The sequence below is a fragment of the Tachyglossus aculeatus genome, chromosome 5 (genome assembly GCF_015852505.1).
Source record: "Tachyglossus aculeatus isolate mTacAcu1 chromosome 5, mTacAcu1.pri, whole genome shotgun sequence".
Classification (NCBI taxonomy): domain Eukaryota; kingdom Metazoa; phylum Chordata; class Mammalia; order Monotremata; family Tachyglossidae; genus Tachyglossus; species Tachyglossus aculeatus.
In genome coordinates, this window is record NC_052070.1 from 10,451,717 (window position 1) to 10,461,189 (window position 9,473).

General features: G+C 44.1%; 1 non-coding gene across 1 annotated transcript; it reads left to right on the forward strand.

The window, feature by feature from the left end:
* The first annotated feature begins 1,209 nt into the window (after positions 1 to 1,209).
* On the forward strand, positions 1,210 to 1,347 carry LOC119929345. Its single transcript, XR_005451473.1, has one exon. It is a non-coding gene; the product is annotated as a small nucleolar RNA SNORA7 (small nucleolar RNA).
* The last annotated feature ends 8,126 nt before the right edge of the window (positions 1,348 to 9,473 follow it).

Sequence of the window (9,473 nt, forward strand, 5' to 3'; positions counted from 1 at the left end):
GGTAGGGAAGCAAGAGCGGGAGAGTCAGAGAGATCTCCCTGGGGTTCAGGTCTGATGCAGTTAGCTCCACTATCTCGGGACTGGTGACATATTTGTGGACCATTCACACCACAAATTATTATTACTACTATTAATATATTATAATTATAGCCATTATATTATATATTATATTGTAATCAACATAATAAATAGAGGTATCTGCTAAATGCATACTATGTGGCGAGCCCCGTGGTAATGATAATAATAATAATTGTGGTATTTGTTAAGCGCATACTATGTGTCAGGCACTGAACTAAGCTCTGTGGTGGACACAAGCTAATTGGGTTGAATACAGCCCATGTCCCAAATGGGGCTGGCACCTAGTAAACACTTAACAAATACTACAGTTATTATTATTATTATTGTTATTACTATTGACGAGAAGCAGCACGGCATAGTGATTAGAGCATGGGCCCGGGAGTCGGAAGGTCATGAGTTCTAATCCCAGCTCCACCACTTGCTTGTGGTGTGACCTTGGGCAAGTCACTTCACTTCTCTGGGCCTCAGTACCCTCATCTGTAAAATGGGGATGGAGACTGTGAGCCCCTCATGGGACAGGGACTGGGTCCAACCCAATTGGCTTGTTTCCACCCCGGAGCCTAGTACAATGCCTGACACATAGTAAGTCCTTAACAAATGCCATCATTATTATTATTATTGTTATAAATTGTACTGTTTCACACAGATATGCTGGAGGGAAGCAGAGGGAAGCAGCATGGCTTAGTGGAAATAGCCCAGGCTTTGGAGTCAGAGGTCATGGGTTCAAATCCCAGCTCCACCACTTGTCAGCTGTGTGACTTTGGGCAAGTCGCTTAACTTCTCTGTGCCTCAGTTACCTCATCTGGAAAATGGGGATTAAGTCTGTGAGCCCCACATGGGACAACTTGATTACCTTGTATCTACCCCAGCACTTAGAACAGTACTTTGCACATAGTAAGCGCTTAATAAATGCCATTACTATTATTATTATTATATACTGAGGAAGGATGGGAAGGGGTTGAAAATGACCTGGGTTAATCACTCTATTACACTTTTTTAATGATCTTTGTTTAGCACTTACTATGTGCCAGGCACTGTTCTAAGCACTGGGGTAGATACAAAGTAAACAGGTTGGACCAGTCCATAGGGATCACAGTCTTGGTCCCCATTTTACAGATGAGTGAAGTAACTTGCCTCTCAGGGTCGCACCTGGAGAGTTTCCAGTCCTCTACTAGTCTTGGCTACTGGAGGGAGAGTCAGGTAGAGGCCTACCCATTCCATTCCTAGCTTGGGCATTGCCCAGCGAGTGGAAGACAATCTGCTACAAGTCAAAACTCACCTGTGCTGGGCAGCAGTGGCATGGGAGAGAGTCGAGGGTGGAGACTCTAGTTTACCGCGCGAAAATAGGCGATGTAAACCACTTCGGGATTTTTACCAAGAAAAAACTCTGATCCACTACCAGAATAATTGCAGAGGGAGAGCAGGGCATTCTGGAAGAGATGTGTCTATGATGTTGCTATGGGTTGGAAATGACTCGATGGCATAATACGAGACAAGAAATAACTTGCCCAAAGTCACACAACAGATAAGCGTCAGAGCTGGAATTAGAACTCAGGTCCTTCTGACTCCCCGGGGTTTAACCACTAGGACCATCTCCTGGCTGCAGAGCACTGAGCAAAGCACTTAGGAGAGTACAATATTCATTCATTCATTCAAACGTATTTATTTAGCGCTTACTGTGTGCACAACACTGCACTAAGCACTTGGAAAGTACAGTTCAGCAACAGAGACAGTCCCTACCCAACAACAGACTCACAGACTAGAAGGGGGAGACAGGCAACAAAACAAGTAGACAAATATCAATACCATCAAACCAGATAAATGGAATTATAGATATATACACAGTCATTGAGTACAATTGAGTCAATGAGTACAATAGAATTAATAGGCATAAACCCTTCCCTCAAAGAGCTTATAGTCTAACAGGGGAGACAGGCACTAAAATAAAAATTACAGACAGGAAGAAATAGCATATATAAGATGGGTACATAAATGCTGGGGGGCGTTTAGTTATATGCTCGCTGTGGGCAGGGAATCTGTGTTTGTTAGAGTGTTTGTGAAGAGTGCAAGCTGGGAAGACTGTTGCTGAATGGATAGAACACAGGCCTGGAGTCAGAGGACCTGGGTTCTAATCCTGGCTCCGCTGCATGTCTGCTGTGTGACCTCGGGCAAGTCACTTCACTTCTCTTTGCCTCAAGTTCCTCAACTGTAAAATGGAGATTTAATCCTCCTCCTTTAGTACTAAGTGCTTGGGAGAGGACAGTATAACAGAGTTGGTAGACGCATTCCCTGTGCAAAAGGAGCTTACAGGCTAGAGGGGGAGGCAGACATTGATATAAATAAATACATGACAGTTATGGACACAAATGGTGTGGGATTTTTGACTTCCATCTTGGATATTTCCACTAGGCCACACTACTACTGGGAAGAGTCTGAGCTTTGGAGTCAGAGGTCACGGGTTTGAATCCCGACTGTGCCACTTGTCAGCTGGGTGACTCTGGGCAACTCATTTAACTTCTCTGTGCCTCAGTTACCTCATCTGTAAAATGGGGATTAAGACTGTGAGCTCCACGTGGGACAACCTGATTACCTTGTATCTACCCCAGAGCTTAGAACAGTGCTTTGCACATAGTAAGCACTTAACAAACACCATCATCATTATTATTATCATGATTCTAGACTGTGAGCCTGGTGGGTAGGGATTATCTCTATTTGTTGCCAAATTGTAGTTTCCAAGCGCTTAGTACAGTGCTCTGCATACAGTAAGGGCTCAATAAATGCAATCGAATGAATGAATGAATGAATGATTCTTGTGACATCTTGGCTGTACATGGTACATTCATTCAATCATATTTATTGAGCACTTACTGTGTGCTGAGCACCGTACTAAGTGCTCGGTACATCCCATAGACACTATGCCTATCTAGTTCTCGCTTTACCTGTGTCTTTGAAAACCTCCACATAGAGCTGCACATGCATAATAATAATAATTATGGTATTTGTTAAGCGCTTAGTATGTGCCAGGCACTGTACTAAGCACTGGGGAGGATATAAGTAAATAATAATAATAATAATGGCATTTATTAAGCGCTTACTACATGCAAAGCACTGTTCTAAGCGCTGGGGAGGTTACAAAGTGATCAGGTTGTCCCTCGTGGGGCTCACAGTCTTCATCCCCATTTTCCAGATGAGGTAACTGAGTCACAGAGAAGTTAAGTGACTCACCCAAAGTCACACAGCTGACAATTGGCAGAGCCGGGATTTGAACCCATGACCTCTGACTCCAAAGCTCGGTCTCTTTCCACTGAGCCACGCTGCTTCTCCAAATAAACTCGGGTAAATCGGTTGTAAATCGGGTTGTACACAGCCCATATCTCAAATGGAGCTCACATCTTCATCTCTTTTTTCCAGATGAGGGCACTGAGGCCCAGAGAAGTGAAGTGACTTCCCCAAGGTCACACAGAGGACAGGTGGCGGAGCTGGAATTAGAACCCAGGTCCCCGTGACTCTCAGGCACGGGCTTCCACTAGGCTACACTGCTTCTCCCTGGGCCACCCTGCTTCTCCTTATAAATGCATATAAATATACCTGTAGAAACCCATAGATATATTAGATCAAAATGGGAGGACTCATGAAAGCTAAAATATTTAGGTCCTGGGTACAGCCAAACTTAGCTCCAGCATCTAATTTACAGTGACGTCTTTCTTTAACAAGTTTTATAAGAGGGATGATTTAAGTCCAAGGGAGGGTAGTGACTCATTCCAATGGTTGGCCAGTGGCTGAGCTAAGTTTAGATTAGAGGAGATTAGGGTCTTGCAGTGCTTAGTTTTTTTCTATTAAACGATTTTGCTCTCCCTCCCCGTGTTTTTCCGGAGGAAACCAGGATGTGGAGAATCAGTCAGTCCGTCAGTCATATTTATTGAGCACTTGCCATGTGCAGAGGACTGTACTAAGCACTGGGGAGAGTACAATAGAACAATAAATGGACATATTTCCTGCCCACAGGCTTAAGATCTGAGGGGGCTTCCCATTTTCCTGATTTCATTAGCTCATATGCAATTTTGTTTTGCGTTCAGGGAATGCATCTGTTTACTGTTCATTCATTCAATTGTATTTATTGAGCGCTTACTGTGTGCAGAGCACTGTACTAAACGCTTGGGAAGTACAAGTTGGCAACATATAGAGACGGTCCCTACCCAACAGTGGGTTGTACTCTCCCAAACACTTAGTTCCGTGCTCTGTACCCAATAAGCACTCAACAAATACAACTGAATGAAATTTTTTGAACTGATTTGGGGGGTCGGGAAGTTTCCTTTATTTGAAAAGTTAAAGTTTATTTTTGCCATTCTATGATCTGCAGGACGTTTCATTTTAATTTTTAAGTGATAGCTAAACCAGAGGTCTGCAGCTGTTTTGCTTGGTGCAGCAGAGAGATGAATGGAGCAGAATTTGATGACCTCTATGAATGCTTTTGTTCCCTTAGAGGTCTCTGTTCTAATTCTCCTTGTTTGTTTCTCTGTTAAAGGTATTTGTTGAGTGCTTACTATGGGCCAGCCGCTGTACTGAGCTCTGGGGTAGATACAAGTAACTCAGGTTGGACACAGTCTGTGTCCCACCTGCAGCTCACAGCCTTAATTCCCATTTCACAGATGAGGGAATTGAGGCACAGAGAAGTGAAGTGACTTGTCCAAGGTCATCATCAATCGTATTTACTGAGCGCTTACTGTGTGCAGAGCACTGTACTAAGCACTTGGGAAGTACAAGTTGGCAGCATATAGAGACGGTCCCTACCCAACAGTGGGCTCACAGTCTAGAAGGGGGAGACAGAGAACAAAACCATATTAACAAAATTAAATAAGTAGAATAGATATGTACAAGGAAGATAAATAAATAGAGTAATAAATATTTACAAACATATATACATATATACAGGTGCTGTGGGGAAGGGAAGGAGGTAAGGCGGCGGGGAAGGAGGTAAGGCCCCTCTCAACCCCTTTCCAGAGGGAGAGGGGCAAGGTCTAATTCCCATCTGGGTATTTGTTCACATTACTTAGTATAGTTAAGTGCTTAATCAAACCTGTTACTAATAAGTGTGGTATTTCTTAGATGCTTACTTTGTGCCAAGCACTGTACCAAGCACTTCGGTGGATATAGGCAAATCGGGTCGGGCACAGTCCTCATCCCATGTGGGGCTCACAGTCTCAATCCCATTTTACAGATGAGGTAACTGAGGCACAGAGAAGTGCAGTGACTTGCCCAAGAGTACACAGCAGACATGTGGTGGAGCCAGGATTAGAACCCATGACCTCCTGACTCTCAGGCCCGGACTCTATTCATTCATTCATTCATTCAATTGTATTTATTGAGTGCTTACTGTGTGCAGAGCACTGTACTAAGCACTTGGGAAGTACAAGTCAGCAACATGTAGAGATGGTTCCTATCCAACAATGGGCTCACACTATCCACCACGCCATGCTGTTTCTCACTACTACTACTACTACTACTAATTATGGTATTTGTTAAGCTCTTACTATGCGCTAAGCTTAGTGGATAGAACACGGGCCTGGAAAGGAACTGGATTCTAATCCCAGCTCTGCCATGTGTTTGCAGTGTGACCTTGGCCAAGTCACTTTGCTTTTCTGTGCCCCAGTTACCTCATTTATAAAATGGGGGCTAAGGCTGTGAACCTTATGTGGGACATGGACTATGTCCAACCTGATTAACTTATAATTACCCCAGCTCTTAGTATGGTGCCTGGCACATAGTAAGCGTGTTACAAATACTATTAAAAATAACAACAAACATGCATTGTGAAACTGCTTCTCCTAATTTACTATATACGCACCTGCCTTTGGTACTAGAAAGAAATAGCACTGATATTGAAATTTGTGTGTGTGTGTGTGTCTATGTGTGTGTGAATGAGAGAGAGAGAGAGACTGAAAAAGGTCAGTGAGGGCTCACAATTCTCAAGCCCAAGTCTTTCCCTCGTTATGTGTCCAGGAACATCTCTCTAATTTGAACTGGACAAAGGAGTACTAAGTTAAATTGATATTAATCAATTTTTTAATGGCATTTATTAAACACTTACTATGTGCAAAGCACCATTCTAAGCACTGAGGAGGTTACAAGGTGATCAGGTTGTCCCACCTGGGGGTTTACAGTCTTAATCTCCATTTTCCAGATGAGGTAACTGAGGCCCAGAGAAGTGAAGTGACTTGCCCAAAGTCACCCAGCTGACAAGTGGCGGAGATAGAATTTGAACCCATGACCTCTGACTCCAAAGCCCATGCTCTTTCCACTGAGCCACGCTGCTTCTCTTACTTCTTAATTCTTCTAGACTGTAAACTCGTTATGGGTGGGGAAATGTGTCCGTTAATTCTGTTCTGCGCAGAGTAAGTGCCCAATAAATACCACTGACTGATTGATTGCAGATGAGGAAACTGAAGCACAGAGAAGTGAAGTGGCTTTCCGAAGGTCAACAAACAGGCAAGTAGCAGAGCTGGGTACAGAACACAAGTCCTCTGACACCAAGGCCTATACTGTTTTAGCATTTATTCTCTAAATCTTCAAATCCTCAGTCTATGAGCATTTTCATCATTACTGCATCACATTTCTTACATTCCAATCGGCACCCCAGTTTGGGAAGCAGCCATCTTTAGACCCATTCCAAAAAAGAGAGGGGAAGCGTAATCAAATTCTGTGACTCATTGTTGTAGAAAATAAAGAACATATGGCATTTATTTTTCAAAATTAATTGAGCACTTAATGGGTTGGCATCTAAGTGTGTTTTATTAGAATGAGAGGTGGCGATAAGATATGGAGAGTTCATCTGAACCCAAAGATGATTCCTCTCACAGAATGTAATTAGTTGTGCTACTAGGTGTCCATGTTTGACCCAGATAATGAATTCATTTTACTGAGGTCTCCACCATCTTTGCTCAGGGGCACACATCCTTGGAAAAGAAAAAGATGCAAGATCTTTCTTCCCCGATGTCCACCAAAGGGACAGTTTCTAATCTGGTCCTTTTCGCTCCCTGTTGCTTGTCTTCTCTTTTGCCATCGAGTCGTTTCCTACCCATAACGACTCCATGGACACATCTCTCCTAGAATGCCCTGCTCACCATTTGCCATCATTCTGGTAGCATATTCGTAGAGTTTTCTTGGTAAAAATCCAGAAGTAGTTTATCATTGCCTCCTTCCATGCAGTGAACTTGAGTCTCCACCCTCGACTCTCTCCCGTGCTGCTGCTGCCCAGCATGGTTGAGTTTTGACTTGTAGTAGACTGCCTGCCACTTGCTAGCCACTGGTCCAGCTCAGAATGGAATGGGTAGGCCTCTGCCTGACTCTCCCTCTTGTAATCAAAACTGTTAGAGAACTGGAAACTCTCCAGGTGCTGTCCTGAGAGGGAACTCCTTGCTCCACCCCCCAAAAAATCAATGAGTGCTAATTACTGAGTTTTACTGTATGCAGAGCACTGTAAAAAGCATTTAGGGGAGTACAATGCGACAGAATTGATAGATACGGTCCCTGCTCACAAGGACCTTGCAGTCTAGAAGGGGAGACAGACTTGAATATATGTAAATAAATTACAGATTTTTTAATGGTATTTGTTTAGAACTTACTAAGTGCCAGGTATTGTACTAAGATCTGGGTAGATACAAGCCAATCTGTTTGGACACAGTCCCCGTTCTACATCACACTCACAGTTTTAATCCCCATTTTACAGATGAGGTAATAAGTGATGTGATGTGAATATCAAGCACTCAAAGGATACAAATCCAACTGCTTCCAAGTGTGGAGGGAGAGTGAGTCGAGGAAAAGGGGACTTAATCAGGGAAGGCTTCTTGGAGGAGATGTGACCTTAATAAGGCTTTGAAGGTGGAGAGAGTGATCGTTTGGCATATGTGGAGTGGGAGAGAGTCCCAGGCGGCCAGAGACAGGAGGGGGGAGAGGTTTCGAGGGTGAGATAGACGAGATGGACCAATCAATCTGTGCATCAGGCAGAAACTCCTCACCCTGGGCTTCAAGGCTGTCCATCACCTCGCCCCCTCCTACCTCACCTCCCTTCTCTCCTTCTACAGCCCAGCCCGCACCCTCCGCTCCTCCACCGCTAATCTCCTCACTGTACCTCGTTCTCGCCTGTCCCGCCATCGACCCCCGGCCCACATCATCCCCCGGGCCTGGAATGCCCTCCCTCTGCCCATCCGCCAAGCTAGCTCTCTTCTTCCCTTCAAGGCCCTGCTGAGAGCTCACCTCCTCCAGGAGGCCTTCCCAGACTGAGCCCCTTCCTTCCTCTCCCCCTCGCCCCCCTCTCCATCCCCGCCATCTTACCTCCTTCCCTTCCCCACAGCACCTGTATATATGTATATATGTTTGTACATATTTATTACTCTATTTATTTATTTATTTATTTATTTATTTTACTTGTACATATCTATTCTATATATTTTATTTTGTTAGCATGTTTGGTTTTGTTCTCTGTCTCCCCCTTTTAGACTGTGAGCCCACTGTTGGGTAGGGACTGTCCCTATATGTTGCCAACTTGTACTTCCCAAGCACTTAGTACAGTGCTCTGCACATAGTAAGTGCTCAATAAATACGATTGATGATGATGAACAGTGAGTAGGTTGGCATTAGAGGAATGAAGTATATGGGCTGAGTTGGAGTAGGAGAATAGCGAAGTAAGGTAGGAGGGGGCAAGGGGACTGAGGGCTTTAAAGCCGACGGTGAAGAGTTTCTGTTTAATGCAGAGGTGGCTGGGTAACCACTGGAGGTTCTTGAGGAGTCAGGAAACAAGGACTGAATGGTTTCGTGGAAAAATGAATCGGGAAACAGGGTGAAGTATGGATTGGAGTGGGGAGAGACAGGAGGACAGAGAGAAGGTGTATGCAGTAATCAAGATGAAATAAGATAATAATAATACTAACAATAATGATTGTAATATTTGTTAAGAACTTACTATGTGCCAAGCACTGTTCTAAGTGCTGGGGTAGATACACGGTAAACGGCTTGGACACAGTCCATGTCTCTCATGGGACTCACAGTCTTGATCCCCATTTACAGATGAGGTAACTGAGGCCCAGAGAAGTGAAGTGACTTGCCCAAGGTCACACAGAAGACATAGGGTAGAACAGGGATTAGAACCCACTACCTCTGATTCCCAGGCCCATGCTCTTTCTGCTTGACCATGCTGATAAGTGCTTGGAGTTGCATAATAGCAGTTTGGATGGAGAGGCAACTGTAGATTTTAGCAATGTTATGAAGGTAGAATCCACAGGATTTGGTGACAAATTGGATATATGGGCTGAACGAGAGATGAGTCAAGGATAATGCCAAGATGAGAGGCTTTTGAGATAGGGAGGATAGTGGATTGTCTATAGTGATGGAAAAGATAA